This window comes from Alexandromys fortis, unplaced genomic scaffold (genome assembly GCF_014885135.2).
Source record: "Alexandromys fortis isolate MF-2015 unplaced genomic scaffold, M_Fortis_MF-2015_v1.1 scaffold_100_3062768_6864082, whole genome shotgun sequence".
NCBI lineage: Eukaryota > Metazoa > Chordata > Mammalia > Rodentia > Cricetidae > Alexandromys > Alexandromys fortis.
This window is the reverse complement of record NW_026067993.1, coordinates 3,241,444-3,264,162: the sequence shown is the minus strand read 5'-3', so window position 1 is coordinate 3,264,162 and position 22,719 is coordinate 3,241,444. Positions and strand designations below refer to the sequence as shown.

At 41.8% G+C, this 22,719-nt stretch overlaps 2 protein-coding genes across 3 annotated transcripts in view; one reads left to right on the top strand and one right to left on the bottom strand.

Moving 5' to 3' along the window:
• Positions 1 to 22,719, bottom strand: part of Rfc4 (replication factor C subunit 4) — a 751,101-nt gene that overhangs the window by 512,415 nt on the left and 215,967 nt on the right. The window lies entirely within an intron of this gene.
• Rtp4 (receptor transporter protein 4) overlaps positions 21,966 to 22,719 on the top strand; it is a 28,657-nt gene continuing 27,903 nt past the window's right edge. For both annotated transcript variants that reach the window (XM_050159967.1, XM_050159966.1), the window contains exon 1: positions 21,966 to 22,232. The gene's annotated coding sequence lies outside the window, so the exon portion shown is untranslated. The remainder of the gene's footprint in view (positions 22,233 to 22,719) is intronic.

Sequence of the window (22,719 nt, the reverse complement as noted above, 5' to 3'; positions counted from 1 at the left end):
GGGCTGCGTCCCCGGCACCCGGCCGCCCACATGGCTAGCTTATGCCCGAAATAACAACACACAAACTGTATTCATTTAAACACTGCCTGACCCATTAGTTCCAGCCTCTTATTGGCTAGCTCTTACATATTGTTCTAACCCATTTTTAATATTCTGTGTAGCCCACGAGCTGGCTTACCAGGGAGGATCTTAACCTGCGTCTGTCTGGAGTGGGAGAACCATGGCAACTCCTCCATTAAGCTTCTTTCTCCCAGAATTCTGTTCTGTTTACTCCACCCACCTAAGGGTTGGCCTATCAAGGGGCTTAGGCAGTTTCTTTATTAGTAAGAAATCACTCCCGCATCAACGTATGAGGAGACAAAGATAAAAGCCATAAGGCCATCTTAAATTAAAGAAATGTCTTGACAACCGAGGCGTTCATCCTCGCAAACACCACCATGGACCAGCTGGAGGACTCCTCAGAGCATCCCTCTGAGGTGCTCAGGCGTAGGTCCTGTCCTGAGCTCAATCTGGCCATGAGGGTCCACAAATGATGTTTGTATTTCAAGTAAAGTCTTGGATGTAAAAACAAAAACAAAAGCAAACCAATTTTTCTATTTCCCAAACCAACTTTCTTATTTGATAAGACCTGCCATTTCTCTTTTGTGACCCCATACTCTACTCATTCATGCTCTCTGTTGTCCCTGTCTCTCTCTCTGGCATGGTACCCGACCAAGAGAACTTTACATCCCAGTCTCTACTTTCTAAATTTGCTTTTGATATACCAAAGAGTCACCCTTGACCTCATTGAATGGAAGATCAGCAGGGTGGGGAATGTGCCACTGACTTAGGTGACAAGAAGGGCAGTCTGCCACTGCCTCACCGTGTCATACTGCCTGTGTGTCGTGTGGAGCTGAGGGAATCCTAAATTACACGGCTGCTATACCCAAACCCAGACACCATTTCCAGTCCTGAAGGCTGATGCTGTGCCAGCTCATTGAGAAATGCTAAGCCAAGTTTCCACAGTGGAGACTTCTGAGAGGAGTTAGAGGGAGCGATGCTGACTGTAAAGCTATAGTTCCAGCAGATAAGATCTCTTGTTGTCTTTGGGGTAGAGGGGATGATGGGAAGGTATCAAGAATTTTTCACATTCTCAGAGTGGTCCTGGTGCTGGAGACCCAGGGTCATTAAAGCTATTGAATAAGTTTTAGAGGACAAACTGCTCTTTGGGGATTAATGTTGTCATTGAATGCCAGGGATCTGAAAAATGCCCCTTTAGAGCACTCGGCACTAATGCCTTAGGCAAATCATGGCCTCAGACCCTTCATCTACAAGCTGTGGATGGGATGGAATGGGAGAATCCAGGAAATGGGGAGCTTAAATGATTGCATTCTTTCTTCCAGAAGGTGGTAAGATTTTCTAAATTTTCTTTTTTAGAATTTGTCCATTTTGTTTTTTCAGATAGTTTGGGCTTTGGCAGTCTCTGTCACAGCTAGTCAACACTGTCTTCACAACAGGAAAAAGAACCTAGACAATAAGTGAATAATTTGGCCTTGCTTCAACAGTATGTTACTTACAAAACAAGTTGCAAGTTGGACTTGGTTTGTTGGCTTCTGGTTTGTCAACCTTCCTTCTTGTATCTTCTATCTACTAGGCACAGAATGGGACTTACAATTCTTTTCAGGTTGAAGTGGGTAGTGGGGACTCCATTTCAAATCAGCCAGTTGTCTATATCTTCCTTCTGCACAATTGCGGTCCTCCAACTGAAGCAGGGCTTTGTTAGATGATTCCCAAATTCTAATTAGTTCTGTTTATATGTGGTGAAGAAACTGACATGGGTTAATCATTTTTACTGCTCTGATGTGGGGTTCCCCTCTGTATGCTGTGAATACCATTGATCAATAAAGAAACTGTCTTGGCCTGTGATAGGGCAAAAGAGTAGAGCTAGGTGGGGAAAACTAAACTGAATGCTGGGAGAAAGAAGGCGGAGTTTAGAGAGAAGCTGTTGAAATAAGAGCGGCGGCGGGGCTGCGTCCCCAGCACCCCAGCCGCCTGCTAGCTCATGCCTGAAATAACAACACACAAACTGTATTCATTTAAACACCGCTTGGCCCATGAACTCTAGCCATTACAGGCTAATTCTTGCACCTGGACTAGCCCATTTCTAATGATGTGTGTAAGCACCCCAAGGTGCACTTACCGGGAAGATTCTAGCCTCCGTCCATCCTGGGTTGGAGCTGCCTGGGAGAGCTGAGCATGGTGTCTCTGCTCCAGAGGGCAGAGCTGTTGGGTCTACCCAGGAGGGCTGAGCATGGCATCTCTGCTCTAGAGAGCAGAGCTGTCGGATCTCTCTGGGAGCAGAGCAGAGTCTGACCTCACTTCCTCTTCTTCCCAGAATTCTATTCTGTTTACTCCTCCCACCTATGCTTTAACCTATCAGGGCCAGCCAAGCAGTTTCTTTATTGCTCAATGACCTTCCTCCATCAAGAAGCCATATAGCCCCACCAGAGACAGACACCACAAATTTACCAGGTAAGCCACAGCCTTGTGGCAGTACACAGATTAATAGAAATGGGCTAAATTAAGATGTTAGAGTTAGCCAATAAGAAGCTAGGGCTAATGGGCCAAGCAGTGATTTGATTAATACAGTTTCTGTTGGTTATTTTGGGAATCTGGGTGGCCGGGAAACAAACAAGTGGCCTCCTTACAACACTTCTCATAAACAAGTCTGTGCTTTTCGGATTTTTTAAGGTAAGGTCCACCACAGGCCCCTGAGTTGATGGCTTGGAGTCCAGCCCATGGTACTCTTAAATGAATAATGGTACTTTAAGACCTAGTGGGGGAGAAATCTGGTCATGGGAACAGGGTCTGGAAGAGGATATGGGGACCCACATGCTTCCTGGCTGCCAGGAAGTGAGGAGCTTCCCACATGCTGCTGCCATGATGCTGCCTCACCATGGGCCCAAAGCAGCAAGGACTCCAAAACTATGTGCCCAATAAACGATTCTTATCTTGAGCTGATTATCTCAGCTATTTGTTACAGTCATGAAAAGCTGACTTTGATGAGTGATGTGGGAGGGTCTTCTGTCTCTGTGTTACTTTCATTGGTTAATAAAGAAACTGCCTTGGCCTTTTGATAAGACAGCAGCTTAGATAGATGGAGTAGACCAAACAGAATTCTGAGAGAAAGAAAGCAGAGTCAGCAGACGCCATGCTTCTCTTACCCAAGATGGACGGTGGTTAGACTCATGCCAGTAAGCCACAGCCAAGTGGCGATACACATGAATAGAAATGGGTTAATCAGTTTGTGAGAGTTAGCCAGTAAGAGGCTAGAGCTAATGGGCCAGGCAGTGTTTAAATAAATACAATTTGTGTGTTGTTATTTCAGGGTATAAGCTAGCTAGCCAGGCAGCTGGGAGCTGGGCTTTGGGAAGTGGCCCACCACGTATATTGCAACAGATGAGTATTTATTAGGAGGAGATATGGTGAGTCTTTTTTGCCAACACAATTTTCAAAGACTAGCTCTTAAGCTAAAACCATATGCCTCCTGAGTTTGTCCTTTAATGTCCTCTTAATCTGTCAGCAGCTTATGTGTGTACACACACACACACACATGTATTTCTATAACCACCATCTGACATTATATTAACTTTCTCATGTCTAACTTGTGTGACTTCAAGCAAGATGGTTAACCAACCCTTATGCTTTACCTTTTCAAATAAAATAAAAGATATCTTTTATAGCTCTTGACATCTGATAAAGCATTTGATAAATATCTAGTGTTGGTTCCTTGCCTCGTGAACATTCACCACATTTATCTGTCTTTCAAAAGAGGTATGTGGATTATTGTCAACACAGAGGGTCTGTGTTCACGAAAAGTCAGCAAGAAGCTCTGCACGTTTCCATTGCCTCTTAGATAAAACTACTTCTGCACTGACCAACTTCTTTTCCATAATGTGTTGGTTGGTGGGAGCCATGTGACTTCTTTGGGGAACAAAGCCTGAGAATAGCACAGACAGTTCCCTTTGTGGCAAGACCCTGGAGACCCTGACCCATGTGGCAAAGGCCTGTGGACAGTTCCCTGCATAATTTCCGGAATGACCCCGGAAGTGTGTGTGCTGTGTGTTCTCCTGGCTTCCACCATGCTAGACCATGCTGGCCTGGATGAATCCCAGTGAGTAATGAAGTTTAATATTACATATTTGCATAACTGTTCTGAAAAGAATGATTTTAACTACAAGAGTCTTGGAGAAATACTCATAAATAGATAATATCAGGAGTTAATGGAAACAGTCTAGAGACAGGGGATAAAGTCAAATCATAGAGAGCCTCAGTTCTCTCATTTCTAGTAGCTAATAATGCCAGTATCCAAAGAAGTTATTAGAGATGGGCATGAGGACAAGGGATAAATGGTGCCAACTACTAAGAGTAAGTTTCAAAGTTACGTTGCTTATAGGAAAAAAGGAAAAACCTGGTCTATCCCCAGAGGGGACAGAGTAGCACAGAATGTAGAATAAATTGATCCAGCTTTGGCTGGTGAGTTGATTACGAGAACACCAGATGTTAATATTAACCACAGAGACAAACCTACCTCTCACCCCACATGACACTGTATCTGCATGTGCTGCCAACTGGGCACACTGTTCTTCCTGTGGCTGTGCCTAGTTACAAAACTTCCTTTGTAGCTTGCAAGGCTGCTTGTGCTTCTAACAGTAGAGGTAGAGATCAAATAGGTGGGAGAGTTGGGGCACGGAAGGGGAAAGAGGAAGGAACAAACTAGTAACGATTGTATCCATTTTTAGAAACTTAGGAAGTAAAAAACTGACTGTAAAACTGTTCATGCAAACCATTGAAACTGTATAAATAAAGACAGCCCAGGCTATCGGGGCCATATATCTTATCAACAACAGGTAGTCATAATTCCTTCAGGTGCTGACTTCACACATCATAGAACCCATCTGGAGCAAGGCTTCCAGCAGTTGGCTCATGATTCTATCTGCTTATCTATCATTTATCTCTCTCTGTCTCTCTCTCTTATCTATTATTTATATATGTACCTATTATTTATCTATATATTTATATTTCATATCTCATATCTCTCTATAATATATCATTTATATATAATTATTTACTATCATTCAACTACAATCTATCTCTTATCTATCAATCTAATGTCTATCATCTATCTATCATCTATCTCATCCAATTACAACCTATCTCTCATCTATTTTTCAATCTCATATCAATCATCTATTTTATATCTATCATCTACCTATTATCTGTCTATTTAGCTTTATCTCATATCTATTATCATCTATCTATCTCATATCTATTTAGCTCATATCTATCATCTTTATATATCATATCTATTATAGTTCATATATATCGATATCTTACATATCACATATCTACAATTTATTATCTATTTATCTTCAGCAAAAAAGTCACTAGTGGGCTGGAGAGATGGCTCAGCGGTTAAGAGCATTGCCTGCTCTTCCAAAGGTCCTGAGTTCAATTCCCAGCAACCACATGGTGGCTCACAACCATCTGTAATGAAGTCTGGTGCCCTCTTCTGGCCTGCAGACATACACACACAGACAGAACATTGTATACATAATAAATAAATATAAAAAAAATTAAAAAAAATAATTTAAAAAAAAAAGTCACTAGTTTCCTTCTGTATCCCCTCCATGGGTCTAGGCCAAGTGCTTCAACAAATAAAGGGTAGTTGGTTAATGTTGATTGAATTACTTTGTCAAGTAAATTAAACAGACATCTAAAGTCAAATTGATTCTCTGTTTATCTGAGATCCTTGTCTTTGGTACAGGAAGAGATAAATGAGAGTTTTTCTTTTGGGCTACGAACCATCTCCCAAATCATGACATGAAGACTTATTATTAGTTTTGAATGTTTGGCCTTATGCTCATTTCTTGTTAGCTCTTATAACTTATATTAACCTGTTTCTCTTCATTTACTATTTGCCTTGTTTTTTTTTTTTTTTTAACCTTTCTTTCACTCTGTATGTCTTACTTTCACTGCTTACTCTGTGTCTGGCTGGCTGGCCCCAGGCATCTCTGTCTCTTTCTCTCTCTCCTCTCCAAGCCTAGATTTCTCCTCTTACTTATTCTCTCTGTCTTTTAGCTCATGCTATCATTCTACTGCCCATCTATTGGTCATTCAGCTTTTTATTAGACCAATCAGGTGCCTTAGGCAGGCAAGGTAAAACAGCAACACATCTTTATATAATTAAACAAAAGCAGGATAAACAACTGTAACACAGCTTTACATCATTAAACAAATACATCATAAACAAATGTAGCACGCCTTTACATAGTTAAAGTAATATTCCCCAGCATAAATAAACGCAACACATCTTTGCCTAGTTAAAGTAAGAGTTCACAACAAGGAGGGGCTCTGTTCTGCATCCTGTGGAAATCATCAAACTGACTCCTTGGTTTCCTGGACACCTTGCATTTGATGACTGACAAAGAGGCCGCTTTTGCTTAGGTTTCACTTGAACATTAGTGGGCAGATTTTCTGACAACTTGTAGCCTATAAAGTTATACCACATGTAGAGACAGACAAGAGATTTTGAGTTTTGAGCCTGCAAAGGTGCAGGTAGGTTTGTAGCTTAAGGCAAGAGAAAAATAATTTGGCAACTTTTGCTAATTAAATCTGGGACCCATTGCTCCCTCAGCCTGCTAGGGTGATGCCGATGGGCTCCACCTTGTTATTTCACAGGGAGAATTCCCACTGCAATTCTTCTGTCATCAGTGGAGAAATCTGCATACATTAGCCCCACCTGAAGGCCGCCCTTACCCCGGCTTGCATTACATATTTGTTCCCCCTTGATTTCAAATTCACAGAGTTGAATTTAACTTTAAGGAAATTTTTGTTCCCAGGTTTATGGCACTTCCAATTGCTGGATGAATCACAGACTTGAAAAAAAAATTGAAATGGGGCATTGGGATTAATGATGCTAATGTCCTATGCATCATTGTCCCCAAGCATCCCTAAGAGGAGATTGTACAGCTTCACGAATGCTTCTAATGACAGGAGTTTTGTTACTATTCCAGGCAGTCATTTCATTTGTATTGTGACTCTAATTCGTATTGATATTAATAATGACATTAGTTCGTCCAGTGATATTTTACTGCAGAAAGCATTTTCACATCCATACTGTTTGAATTTCACAAGGCTCTTGGGAAGAGGGGCCCTTATCCTGCACAGCTGAGGAGGGACATAGGCCTATTTGACTCTAAGCTGTCTAGAACAGGGTGTTCCAGCTCCACATTCAAAGCCATGGCAAGTGTCCCTTTCAAAGGCCATGATAACCTTTACTTTTCAGTTTTTAAATATGGTAATATCACCCTCCCCAGTGAACAGGGAAAATTAAATTATCTCTGTTTGACCTCCCTTATTTACTGAGTACTCCTCTGAAGCAGCTAAACCTCACCTCTGAAGCCCAGGGAAGAAAGGAGCCTAGAAGAGGTGCCTGTCTGTTTGTAGCCTCAGGTTCATTTTTGTCTCCATATGCTAAGGGCAGTTCATTATTGTAATGACTTTTTACTTCATAAATTGAAGGATTCAAGTTCATCTAGCCCACTAACCATTGTTAATCTTCCTGCACAGGCAGGCAAAACCCTGGAGCCCTTTGAAGTTCATTGCTGTCGGTATGGGCAGTTCCACGCCTGTGTTTATGAGAAGGAGACTACAAAAGAAACTAAAGTGTTATATAGCAAATACTGGAAATTTGCAATAATGAGAGGGCTAAAGGAAGAAATTTAATATTGGCAAATTAAAATAACGTAGGTTTGGATTAACCAAAATGAAAGGAGGAAAAAGGCCGAAATGAGAACGCAGTAATGAAACTTCTCAGACTCAGGGAAACGCTGCATGAAGGAAAGATGATATTAAGAAGGACCTCTAAGAAATGAGGAAACACAACTTTAAAGTGATATCTGAAATTAAAAGAAATCCTTAGAGGGAGCAAAAAATGTGTGGGTTAAATTTTAATTTCAAAAAATTAAAAAGATCACTTTGTAAGCTTTAATAAGGAAGACGGGGTTACTTTCAAGGGAGAGAATGTGATTTTACCATTAGTTCATTACAGCAGTTGGGCCATAGTTGGCTGTGGAATAATCCTTTTTGTACACTGTGAATACGTATCATCCTCATTGGTTTACTAAAGAGCTGCTGTCCAATAGCTAGGCAGAAAGAAGTTAGGCAGGAGAGCCAAACTAAGAGGATGCTGGGAAAAAGAAGGGTGGAGTCACAGGGTCTCTAGGAAGTCAAAGGAAGCAAGAAATGAACATGCCTTGCTGCAAAAAGGTACTGCCATGTGGTAGAGTGTTTATAAGAAATTAGGGTTAATTTAAGATATAAGAACTAGTTAGCAATAGGCCTGAGCCATCGTCCGAGCACTTATGATCAGTAATGTCTCTGTGTGGTTACATGGAAGTTGGCTGGAGGGACAGAGCTGACCATTGATCCCTAAGAAAAACTACGCCCACAACAGTCAAAGAATGTAAATGGAAATTATGAACCCACAGGCCTTTTGCAGAAGAACTAAAGATGTTTTCCATAGCTTGGTCAACATGCATTCCCGTAGCACACAGGTCACTTGTCCAGGACTGCACTGTCCACAGTGGGTTGTCCCTCACACAAGAATCATTGATCAAGAAAATGCCCCTCGTACATCCCTAAGACGGAGGCCTTTTCTTACCTGAGGCGCCCTCTTCCAGGTGACCCTCACTTGTGTTGAGTTCACACACACGGAGTAGCACAGCAGCATCTGTAACTATGTAGTTTCTTAAAATCACAAGCGAGTACAAAAAAGGCACTTTAGCAAGGTGAGGGAGCAAAGGACAGGGCCAGTGTCCTGTCCTTTGCGAACACAAACTAACACGTGAATTTAAGGTCTCTGTTTGGAAGGGGCTAAACTGCATTTGCTAAATCTTCAGAATGGACCACCAGTAAAACAAATACAGAGCAGTGATTAGGAAAAATCCATAAAAGAGGAGAATGAAGTGAAAAGCCAAGTCAGGTAAGGTAAAGCAAGGCACACTTTTTAATTATTTTTATTGTGCTATACATTTTTCTCTGCTTCCATCTTTTCCTCCCCTCTCCCCTTTTGCCTCCTCCTGTGCCCCCCCCACTCCCAATTTACTCAGGAGATCTTGTCTTTTCCCCCTTCCTATGTAGATTCATGTATGTCTCTCTTAGGGTCCTCTTTGTTGTCTAGGTTCTCTGGGGTTGTGGATTGTAGACTGGTTTGTCTTTGCTTTATTTCTAAAAGCCAGGTATAAGTGAGGACATATTATATTTCTTGTTCTGGGTCTGGGTTACCTCACTCAAAATGATGTTTTCTAGATCTATCCATTTGCCTGCAAATTTCAAGGTGTCATTATTTTTTTCTGCGTGTGTAGTACTCCATTGTGTAAACATACCACATCTTTATCCATTCTTCAGTTGAGGGGCATTTAGGTTGTTTCCAGGTTCTGACTATTACTAATAATGCTGCTATGAAAATAGTTGAGCATACGTCCTTGTTGTGTGAATATGTTTCCTTTGGGTATGTGCCCAAGAGTGATATTGCTCAAATTTGAGGTAGGTTGATTCCCAGTTTTCTGAGAAATCACCATACTGATTTCCAAAGGGGCTGTACTAGTTTGTACTCCCACCGGCACTGCAGGAATGTTCCTCTTACCCCACATCCTCTCCAGCATAAGTCGTCATCAGTGTTTTTGATCTTGGCCATTCTGACAGGTGTAAGATGGAATCTCAGAGTTGTTTTGATTTGCATTTCTCTGATGGGTTAGGATGTTGAGCATTTCCTTAAGTGTCTTTCAGCCATTTTAGATTCCTCTGTTGAGAGTTCTCTGTTTAGGTCTGTACTGCATTTTTTATTGGATTATTTGTACTTTTGATAGCAAGTTTTTTAAGTTCTTTGTATATTTTTGAGATCAGTCCTCTGTTCGATGTGGGGTTGGTGAAGATCTTTTCCCATTCAGTAGGCTGCCTTTTATCTTGTTGACTGTGTCCTTTGATTTACAGAAACTTCTCAGTTTTAGGAGGTCCTATTTATTAATTGTTGCTCTCAGTGTCTGTGTTACTGGGGTTATATTTAACAAGTGGTTTCCTGTGCCAATGTGTTCAAGTATACTTCCCACTTTCTCTTCTATGAGGTTCAGTGTGGTTGGTTTAACGTTGAGGTCTTTGATCCATCTAGACTTGAGTTTTATGCATAGTGATAGATATAAATCTTTTTCATTCGTCTACATGTTGATATCCAGTTGTGCCAGCATCATTTGTTGAATATTCTGTTTTTTTCCATTTTATATTTTTTGCTTCTTTGTCAAAAATCAGGTGTTCGGAGGTGTGTGGATTGATATCCAGGTCTTCGATTAGATTCCATTGGTCCTCCCGTCTGTTTTTATGCCAATACCAGGGTGTTTTCAGTACTGTAGCTCTGTAGTAGAGTTTGAAGTCAGGGATTGTGATGCCTCCAGAAGTTCCTTTATTGTACAAGATTGTTTTGGCTATCCTGGGTTTTTTGATTTTCCATATGAAGTTGAGTATTGTTCTTTTGAGGTTTGTGAAAAATTTTTCTGGGCTTTTTCTGAGCATTGCATTGAATCTGTAGATTGCTTTTGGTAAGATTGTCAAGGCCCACACTTAAACACCACTATGGAGGTACATATCTGAATCTCTAGCACGGAGAGGAGGCATGAAGGAAACACAAAGCCTAGTTTTTCTAGGAGCAGGAGGATCGCTTGAGCTCCATGGCCAGACAGCTTAGAAAAATTAAAGCAATAAGGTTCAGTGAAAGAGTTCATCTCAAAAAATAAGGTGGAGGGTGACCCAGAAAGATATCTCCATCAACCCTTGTCCTTCATACACATGACACACAATGTATATGAGGACAGGTGCCTGTGTACCAACATGTACATAGATTTCACACACGCACACGTGCATGTGCACACACACACATACATACATACATACCAGCTCTTGGAAGGCCAACAGGGTAGCTACATAAACAACTTCAGCAAATTCACACATTGTGGCAAAAGGCTGAAAGCTGCATTTGTAGAAATACCCAAAGAACAGTACAAAATACTGCCCCACCCATCCAGTTCTGCTTGGGTTCTCTGTGGTTTGGGGGTAACACCCCAAAGCACATTTGCCAAGACCAGTGATGGGAAGCTCCTCAGTTTTCTTCTGGAGTTTTACAATTTCAGGTCCACAGGCTTCATTCTTTAACCTGTTCTGGGTTTTGTGTACAGTACGAACAAGTTCCCAGAAATATAGGCACTAGATAAAAGAAAAAATGACAATATAAAGCCTTAGGAATGAGAAAGATATAACTAAATGAAAGATCAAAATAAAATATACAATTCTTTAGGAAAATAAAATAAGTGAAGTTAATTCAAGAGAGTCCTCCAGCCCCCACCACCACCACCACCACATGCCAGTGTGTGTGGTAGTGGAAAGGTACGGCTTTCTGGAAGCTTCCAGCCCCCAAGAAGTTCCATGAAAAGAACAGCCCCTGTGGATTTCAAACTATTCTTCAGTCCAGTGGTGCCAATAATAAAGGGTATATTGCTTTTAATTTCCTTCTGGGCCGAGTGTCTATTTGTCAGTATGTCTGAACATGGGAGGCAGAGGCACGAGTAACAGTTTCCAGCATGTTCTGAAGGGTGACGAAGTGAAGAATCTCCATGAATTGTGGTGCTGACTTAGCCTGGCGTTAAAACTCGGCAAGAACACAAAAGTGTAGACAATTCTGATTAATGAGACTTGTAACCATTCTGCTAAACTGACTCCAGGGAAAGAAGTTTGTTTATCCGTGTTACCAGAGAACATGGCAGTGTCCTTCTGTGTGGTCGTTCAAGTGTCCTCGTGTGCTTGCCGCATTGTCCTAGAGTGTTTCCTGGGTCTGGCAAGCTGTCTGCCAATGTGTGATTTTATGGTTGAAAATAATTTTTCTGGAGATTTAATCACAAGAGTTATAATTGATTATCTGAGTGCCTGGAGACATAGTTTCAGAAATATTTCATTTAAAAATTTAGTGTTATTTTTAATTAGCATACAAATTAATATGTTTCCTATGGCACTCTGATACATTATGTTGGTTGATCCTCTGGCATCTCTCTACCCTCTCTCTACTTACGTACTCATAGACACTTGCACACACATGTATACACACATGCGTGCGCACACACACCGCACAATATTTCTCTTTCTACTTCCACATCAAGTACATTCCACAGGTCTCTACACTTTTGGTCTTTCCCACTTCTCGTGGTTGGCTTTCTCATTTCATGACTGTTACACACACTCACTCCAACATAAATAAATATACATAAAAATTAGAAGCCTGGGTTCACATTTATCTTCTGAGCCTGGTGTCTTAGCTGGTGTTTCTAATGCTGTGAACAAAAGACCATAAACAAAAGAAAATTGAGGAGAAAAGGGTTTATTTCACCTTATAGTTTGTTGTTCACTTGTCTAGAAAAGTTAGGGTGAGAACTCAAGCAGGAACCCAGAGAAATTGATGCAGAGGGCATGGAGGGATGCTGCTGACTGGCTTGTTCCTCATGGTTTGTCCAGCCTTCTTCCTTACATAAGACCCCCTTCCCAGGGGCAGCACTTCTCACAGTGGTCTGGGCCTTCTTAAATAAATCACTAATCAAGAAAATGTCCAGTCAGTCTGGTGGGGGTGGTTTTTCAATTAGGATTCCCTCTTCCTAAATGATCCTAGCTCATGTCAAATTTACAAAAACAAACAAACAAAAAAAAAAAACCCACCCAAAACCAAAGCCACTTGATAAAACACTGGTTAATTAACTTAATCTATTATTTTCCACTTCTGATGTAGGACGACCCTCCCTATGCTGTGAATATGTTTTATTACCGTTGGTTAATAAAGAAATTGACTTGGCCTATGGCAGGGAAGAATATAGGTAGGCAGGAAAACTAAACTGAATATAAGGAGAAAGATGGTAGAGTCAGGCAGACTTCATGTAGCTGATGAAGAAGAAAGAATGTTACCAGTAAGCCACAGCCTTGTGGCACTACACAGATGAATAGAATGGGTTAATTTAAGATATAAGAGCTGGCTAGGAATATACCTGGCCAAACAATGTCGCAATTAGTATAGTTTCTGTGTAATTATTCAGGTCTGGCTGGCCGGGAAACGAAAGAACAGTTTCTGCTTATACAGTTCCAAACATGTTCATGCAAGTTTCATGATTTCATTTTTCTTCGTGGCTGAACAATATTCCACAGAGCATAGATGCCACATTTTTGTTATCCATTCATCCACCAATTGACTTGTCAGCTGATCACATTTCCTTGTTATTTAGATAAAATAGAAATAAACATGGATTCATAGTTATCTCTTTGGTAGGATAGTGAGCCCAAGAGTGGTCCTTTTTAAACTATGTTTTGTTGCTGTTGTTTTAAACATAGTTACTGCAGCAGTTTGCAGACCACAAGTAGTGAGTAAGGGATCCTCTTTTGCTACATCTTCACCAGAATGTGTTGCCGTTGGCTTTCTTGATGATAGACAATCTGACTAGGGTCAGATACAGCTGTAAAGTCAGTTTAGTCTGCATTTCCCCAATGACTAGTGATGTTGAACACTTTTTACACTTTTTATTAGTCATCTATTTTTATTCCTTTAAGAACAATTTTTTCCTGAAGACACCCACGCACCCGGCCTGGCCCCAGGGTCCCGGAATGGCAAACACCACTACAATGAACAATGATGTGATAGAAAGAGAGAGGACGTGCTGGGGAGACACAGTGAAAGGAAAGAGGAGTGGGTGGTACACGGTGGAGAGAGGCGAGGCTGGAGACACAAAGACAGTGAGGAGCAGGCTAATATAAGGAGCCTGCATAGCCACCTGAGGCCATGAGGATGCCTGAGCTCGGGCTCCTGGTGGGTGGGGCATTTCTGTAGCCACCGTCCTAAAGTGGCTGTGTTGGTGTCTGAGACCCAAGACCATGGGGATGTCAGGTCTGGGCTGCTACCTGAAGCCATGCTGATGCTCAAGTACTACACTGATCAGTGACATAGGTGATGACATGGGGGTAGAGGAGCTTGAGCCCCCTCCCTCTATGTTTGCCAGGTGCAGGAGAGTTGGTCCTGCCCATCACCAGTGGTGGAGATGGGATGAAGGGAAGACTGGGCTAATTGACTCAGCTACCACCCAGACCCAGATTCAGTTGGTCCCATCTACTCCTAACATCTGCCCCATTTACGAACTGCTGGAGCATGTGAAGGGGATGGTCCTGAGGAACCATATATACAAGATGTCCATGACTCAGGACAACAGCAGGATATCCTAGAGTTGTCTCAGTGAAGGTCCAGTATCGATTGTGAAGCAAAAGCCAGAGGCCTTGATCAGACCAATGGCTCATTTCAATGAGCATTTGCAGGTAAAGCTGCTTGGGCAAAAGGATCCACTGTGTGACACACCACAGTTCCAAGGCCACTATAACAAATGAATACGTGATGGAGAGGCGGGAAAGACGGAGGAGCAGAGTGGTACAGGCAAGGTGGAACTGGGGACGCAGCAACAGAGACTGGTGAGAAAGATAGCTGTAATTCACAGAGGAGCAGGCCATGGCCCAGAGGGGTGGACAAGTTTTTTTTAATTTTTTTATTTTCTTTTGGAGGGGAAGTTACAAGGGTGGAGAGTGGATGTGGAAGGACTGGGAAATGAGTGGGATTTGGGCACATGATGTAAAATTCCCAAAGAATCTATTTTAAAATCTCATGTTAAAAAGAACAGTCTTTTCCATTCATTTGGAGATTTTTATTTTTAGTTTTTGCAGTTCTTTATTTATTCATGACAATAACACACTATCTAAAACAGAGATGTCAAAGACTTTTGTCCTATTCTGTAGGCTTTTTGTAGACTGTTGAGAGTTTCTTTTCCTGTGGATGTTTCAATTTCATGTGAAGACATAGGTCTCTTTCCTGTGCTTTTGTTTTTCTACTCAGAAACCTCTTACCTGTATCTTTATCCTGATGAGTTTCTCCTGTTTTTCTCTAGCAGTGTGAGCATTTCAGGTTTTAAACCACTGATTCTTAACTTGTGGGTCGTGACCCCTTTGGGGGTCAAACGACCCTTTCACAGGGATCTCCTAAGATCATTGGATAACACAGATATTTACATTACAAGTAATTACAGCAGCAAAATTACAGTTATGAAGTAGCAATGGTAATAATTTTATGGTTGGGGTGTCACCATAACATGAGAAACTGTATTAAAAGGTCACAGCATTAGGTAGGTTGAAGACCACTGCTTTTTTTTTTTTAACATTGTTTGATCTTATTTTTTTCTTCTTTTTATTTTTTATTTCATATTAAAAACAATCTTCATTTGTGTACCAATCCTAATTCCCTCTCCTTCCTGTCTTCCTGTTCCCCCCACCTTCTCCCACCCCCACCCCCATCCACTCCTTAAAGAGGGTGAGGCATCCCATGGGGTGTCAACAAAGTCTGTTACATCACTGCAGGCAGGACCAAGGTCTTCCCCCATGTATCTAGGCTGAGCAAGGTATCCCTGCAAAGGGAATGGACTCTAAAGATCACGCACTAGAGATAAACACTGGTTCCACTGCTAGTGGCCCCACAAACTGCCCAAGCCACACAACTGTCACCAACATTCAGAGGGCCTAATTCAGTCTTATGTGCTTTCCCCAGCTGTCAACCCTACTCGATAGGGTCAGCCATTTTTGTGGGCCCCATCATGGTCTTGGCCATTTTGCTCGCAATATCACCCTTCCCTCTCTATGGCTGGACTCCAAGAGTTCAGCCCAGTGCTTGGCTGTGGATTTCTATATCTGCTTTCATCAGTTACTGGATGAAGGTTCTATGATGGCAATTAAAGTACTCATCAATCTGATTACAGGGGAAGGGCATTTTAGGCATCCTCTCCACTATTGCTTAGATTCTTAGCTGGAGTCATCCTTGTGGATTCCGGGAAATTTCCCTAGTGCCTGGTTTCTCACTAATCCCATAATGGCTCCTCCCTCTTTCAAGTATCTCTTTCCTTGCCCTCCCTCTCTGTCTTTCCCCATCTCAGCCACCCCATCCCCTCATGGTCCCCTCCTGCTCCCCTTCTCCTCTCCCCACTCCCCTCCTTCCCTCCCTGTCCCCTCTTGCTGCCATGTTACTAAAGAGATTTTGTCTTTTTCCCTTCCCAGGAGGATCCATGTACATCTCATAGGGTTCTCCTTGTTTCTTGACTTCTCTGGGCTTGTCGACGGTAGGCTGGAGAACCACTGCTTTAGAGTAAGGTTTGAAATGATTTTTATGAAGGCTGAGAGAGATGGATGTAGTCTCCCTCCTGCAGATGGCTTTAGAGTTTTTCTGTTACTGTTTATTAAACATGCTTTTCCCCAGTGTATGCTTGTGGCATATTCATAGAAGTTAGGCAGCCACAGAGGTATAGGTTTATCTTGAGATCCTATTTATGTTGCATTGGTTTATGTATCTCTTTCTGCACCAACAGTTGGCAATCTTTGTCACTATGGCTCTGCGGTGTAGTTTGAGGTTAGGGGGCGTGGTACCTCTGGCAGTGTTTTCTTCTTTGGGTTACTTTGACCATCTGTGGTCATTTGGGTTTCCATATGAGTTTTATTTCATATTTTTCTAGTCTATGAAGAATGCCATTTGGATGTTTAGAGGTATTGAAGTTAAAGTGCACAGTATGTTTGGCAGTATAGTCATTTTCACAATATTAATTCTGTAATCCAGGAGTATGGAAGGTCTTTCCATTATTGCTTCTTCTGTGGTTCCATTTATTCAGTGTCTCAAAGTTTTATTGCAAAGCCTGTTGCCTCCTCGACAGTGTTTATTTCTAGAAATTTTTTATTAAGTTATTATTAACAGGATATTTTCACATTTTTTTTTCTGGGCAAGTTTATTATTTGTGTATATAACAGCTACTGATGTTTTATGTTGACCTTTGGTCCTACAATTTTTCTGAAAGTGTTTATCAGAAGTAAAACATTTATTGTGGATTTTGCGAGGTTGTTTAAGTATATGGTAGAATCATGCTGTCTGCAAGTAGAGATAGTTTCAGTTTTTCACTTCTAATTTCTGCCTCTTTCATGTATGTCTCTGGTCTTATTGCTCTAGCTAAGAATGTGGGCACTGTACTGACTAAGAGTGGACAGACTGTTTGCTCTTGTTTCACTTCAGATTTTAGAAGGAGTGCTTTCCGTCTCCCCCCACCTGGTTGACTATAGGTTTTGTCATATACAGACTTTACCGTGCCGAGGTCTGCTCCATTTGTTCCTGGTTTCTTCAGGGCCTTCATTGTGATTAGATGCTGAACTTAATGACTTTTCTGCACCTCTTGAGATCATCATGGATTTCTATCCTCAAGTCTCTTAGGATGGTGGGGCATGTTCAGTGGTTTGAATATGACGAATCAGGCTTGCACCTTGAATGAAACTAACTCTGTGTTGAAGCAGCATCATTTCAATGTGGTATTTATTTATTTATTTAGAGAACTTTTATATCCATGTTTATCAGAAAATTTGGTCTCTAGTTTTCTTTCTTGTTGTGCCTTGATTCAGTTTTGTTTTCTGGATAATGCTAGCTTCCTACAATGAATTAAGTACTATTTTTTTGCTTTCTACTTTTGTGAGACAATAGTAGGTGTCCCTTAACAGGTTGGCATGTTTGAGACTCCCTCCTGCCCTGGGCTCTTTCTGGAGAACTTTGCACAACTGCTTTGGTCTTGGTGCTTGTTAGGGGTTTGTGTAAACTGTCGGTATTGTTGGGCTTTAATTCTGGCAGTCCATATGCATTTAGAAATGTATCCAATTCTTTGAGGATTCCAACTTGTTAAAATAGAGTTTTGAAAGTATTCCCTAATAATCTTTGAGACTTGATTGGAGTCTAATGAAGCACTTTCCTTTTAATCTTTCATTTTATTAATCTGGGACTTCTCTTTCTTTTGGCTAGAGTGCCATAGAGGGCAAAGCATAGATAGCCCCTTCCATGTGCAGTTCCTGAGATGCAGGAAGCAATTCCCTCCAGGCAACCCAGTGGCAGCTAGGTGAGCATGTTACTTGAGGGTTAAGGAGAAAATACCTAAGTGCCCCGAGGACCCCTTCTATGGCGTCTGCATATGCATTTGGCAATGTTACAGATGATTCTGGTTATAGCAGTTCTATTAGTCTACTTGTTCTTCATGTTCTTTTTCTCCTTCCACACCAGTGGCTTCTGAAAATATGGATGTGCTGTACGATAATGTGAGTCTTCCTGAGCTGATAGAGTGGGCAGGCATTAAAGCTGTAAAGTAGGTTATGGGGAAAAAACCTGACTGATGAAAGAATTGGGGAAAATGCAGTTGTTCTTTGCCTGATTATAAAACTTGGCAAAAGAATTATACTGAAACAGAAAGGAACTTGGCTGTGATGAATAAAGTTTCTGAAGAGCCTAGGGCTTTAGGGCTGAGTGCCTATGGTCTTATAAATCAAAATTGGAATTGTGAGGAACAACAATGGGAAAGGTACAACAATGGAGTAAAACCCACTGAACTATGCTTCTGTAACCATAGGTAGTTTGCTGTAGGAATTCCTAACACCAGTAGCCTTTAAGTTATCTGCCTACTTGGGCATGGCCTCTTATACTATTTGTGGTGATGTAAAGCATGTGTTCAGCTTCTTTTCCAGCCACAGGATTTGGTTGCTGTTCCCCGTTCCAGCAGAGGATTGTGATCTGTGAGTCTACCCCTACATAAATAACCCTCTACTATTCTCAGTTCTGAGCTAGTGTGGGATTTCTTTTAAGTGTCCTCCTTCTGTAGTTAGCCTCTAAGGTGAAAGCCTCAGAAGTTGTTTTATAATTAACTCAGCTAAGAGTTAAGAATATAGTGGCTGGCATGGGGCTTGGGAACTGGGAAAATGTCATAATGAATGATGATGTTCTGATTTCAAAGAAATTATACTTCTTGGGAACTGCTTTGCCCATGTAATGATTAACCTGTGGCAAGAAAAAAAGAATCATTTTCCTTGTGTAAAATTTACAAGAAAAGACTGAGGTTTGAAGCCCAGGGCAGAAGAAGGAGGAGGAAGAGGAGGAGGAGGAGGAGGAGGAAGAGGAGGAGGAAGAGGAGGAGGAGGAGGAGGAGAAGGAAGAAGAAGAAGAAGAAGAAGAAGAAGAAGAAGAAGAAGAAGAAGAAGAAGAAGAAGAAGAAGAAGAAGAAGAAGAAGAACTTGCCCTGCAGCTGATGGCCTTTTAGCTGGCATCAGAACCCTGTGTTCGTGTACTTGCTTTGCCTTCCAGACATCCCAGATTCGATACCCACTTCTCTGCTCAGGCTGGTCCCCTGCACTAGGGAATTGTTGATATGTTGTTAAGTCTGTTGATTGTTGATAAGTTTGGCTAGGGTATTGTTAATATTGTTGGTATTTTCAAACTCTATGTTTAATTAACTCAATGTATTGTTCTTTAATTCCCCATTGCTAATTTAGCCCTAATCTTTATGACTTCCTTCTGTCTGCTGAATTCATATTTGGCTTCTTATTGTTTTCTTAGGCTATTGAAGTCATCACTAGGCTATTTGAGATCACTTGGATATTTTTTTTAATAAAAGCATGTATAGCTATAAATCTTGCTCTTTGGACTGTCATGGCAGGACCCAGAGGTTCTGATGGATTAGGCTCATGTGCTCATTTGATTCTAGGAGATTTCTAATTTCTCCTCTGATCTTCTCCATAGTCACCATTTTTTCTAAAGTGAATTGTTCGGTCTCTCAGTATTTGTGTTACCTGGTTTTAGTACCATCACTGGCTTCTACTTTATCTCACTGTGGCCTGATAAGATGCAGGGACTTAACATTTTTTAAAGATATTTTGTGGCCTATGATGTGGCAAAATTTATTGAGCACTCAATGCTCCACTAAAAAGAATTTGTATTCTCTATCTGTTGGGTGGAGTTATGGCACATGGGATGATAATGCACGCATACACACACACACACACACACACACACATCATCATCATCATCATCATCATCATCATCTATAACAAACCCTGGTGCTAGTCATGGGAAATTCCTTGAGTTATTGGCCAGGGGATGGACCAAGAGATTTCCTAAACAATATGGTTATTGCCATTGCCTTTGGCTGCTTCCCAGAACTCAAAGGAGAGACCCTGTTGCTGAAGACACCATACACATTGAACACAGGATTGGAGTGACTGAGCTGGAACTGACCTGGAAGCCTCCTCCCTGAGGACCAGCTCTCATAGTAGCTGAAGTCGCTATGCAAGCTGCCAAAGGACAAGAGCAATCAACAGTCCTACCAAGATTTAAAGTCTAACGACGACAATGACCACCCTGGAAAGACATCCCCAAAAGTGCAATAGTGGCTCTTTTATTTTGAGGGGTAACCAACATCCCTCTAATTGGACTTAAATTCTTCTCCATAGGTAAAAATTCATGTGTGGTACAATAAACCTAGCCAACTTGCCGTGACTGGAGAGGACATAAACCCTAGAGCAGAACCTCCCCCTGACATTTTCCTAAGCCAATATAATTTTTAACCATATTCTAGACACTCCCACCTTACACCCACAGACAGGCACGGCTCTTACCCCTCATAAAAGGAGCTCCTTTTTGCAGCAGATGTATAGTGTGGAGATCTACATCTGGTCAAAACATGGAGAATAAGTGCGTGGTCTGCCCAGTCCCAACTGGTGCATCTACAATACAACCCTTACAGCTAAAGCTCAGGGAATGTAGCGTGCGGAGATGTAGCGCGCACCATGGCGCTGTCATGTCAGGGGCACGGAGCCTGGGCGCCATTTGCTGTTCCACGTCAAACTTGACAGCTTGTGCGCAACTTGACAGACAACTTGTGCGCATGCGCGCACACAGCGCATGCGCGGGCGAGGCCCCCCCCCCCCCAACGCGGGGAGTATTTCGATCTGGCCATCCGATCTGGCCAATCATAATTTAAGCACGATCACTCCATTCTGGCCTGAGCCATTGGGTTGATGACACGTCAGGGCTTTGTCTGGCACCGTATATATTCTTCTGCTTCACGGGGACGGGGTCTTTTGCCTCTCTACAACCTCAAGTGTAAGTGCTCCAATAAAGTGTGTTCTGAGAAGAATCCTGTTGCGGTCGTCTCTTCTGCTGGCGGGAGCGGCGTGCTGCAAGGGAACATCATGCAACAGGGGCAAGAACAATTCTAAGAACCAAAGGACCACAATGCTTGCAGTAAGATAGTGTCTTTTAGACAGGACCAGAGAAAATACACCCAAGAACTCTTAATGTGGTTGCTTCCACAAGACCTTCATAATGGCAGTATTGCTTAACAAGCCAACAAGAATGGGGGAAATTTCCTAAGTGCCACGAGCAGATGAAGAACTACATACGATCAATGGTTGTGAAGAGAGACAGAATCAGTCTTCTCCAGAGACAAGCACTCTGATAGGTTGTCCAATCCCAAGTTGTCCACCCTAAACACATGTACATCCCAGAAGCACTAATGGACTCAGTAAATGTGTGTGTGTGTGTGTGTGTGTGTGTGTGTGTGTGTGTGATAAAGAATTGGCCATGACCTTGAGAAGGGGAGTGGTAATGAGAAGAGATGAAGAAGGGGGAGTGGAGTGGAAATGATGCAAATATAATAGTCGTGCAAAAAGATTTTAAAATTAAAAATTTTAAATGACAGTTTTATGTGCATGTAAAAACTGAAAATAAAATTAGAAGTTACCTGACACTTAGCTCATTCAGTCTAATGCTGGTCATGCAACCATAAAATACTTGTGTTTGATCCACAGAACCAATGCTGAGTCAAATGGCATGTACTTAAAAATCTAACATAGGGGAGACAGAGATATGTGGATGTCTAGGGTTTAATGTCTAGATACCCTAATCAGCAAATTTTAGGCCAAGTGGGAGACCCTGTCTCAAAAAGCAAAAAATAAATAAATAAATAAATGCCAAAAACAAACCAAAACCAAAACTAAGTGTGTTGCTCCTGAGGAATGGACACCCTAATTTGTCCTTTGGCTTCCATAGACATCTACACACCTCACAGATGTGGCCTCTGCTCTGCCATCTTCTCGGAATCTCAGCTTCAGAAATGTCTCCGGGCTTGTAAACTCTACTCTATTGAAATCAACAGCAGCAACAACAAATATCCTGGCACCTGCCATTTGAACACTCAAGAAAACAACTGCCAAGTTTCAGGTGCCACCAGTTCCAGGTAAGTTTCGTTTGACAAACTCACTAAATGTATTCTGGGTTGGACTTAAGACAGAGCAATTTCTGAAGTGGCTCTAAACATCCTTTTGCAACTTTTTATTACGTATTTATGGGAGGAGGCACTCTCAGCATTGGAGACCACAAAATCAAAGTAACTACCAACCGAAAGGATGATGTCCTGTACTCTACAGCATCAAGTATGCAGCCATGACTTAGGTCTGGATGCAGAAACAAACACATCTCTCTCATTAGTGTGAACTTGAGGGTTTCTGCTGCTGTAATGAACACCATGCCCAAGAGAAACTTGGGGAAGAAAAGGTTTGCTTCAGCTCACACTTCCAGGTAACACGCTGTCACTCAGGGAAGTCAGGGCAAGCATTCAAGCAGGGCAGGATCCTGGAGGCCAGAGCTGATGCAGAGGCCATGGAGGGGTGCTGCTTGCTGGCTTGCTTCCCATGGCTTGCTCAGCTTGCATTCTTATACAACAT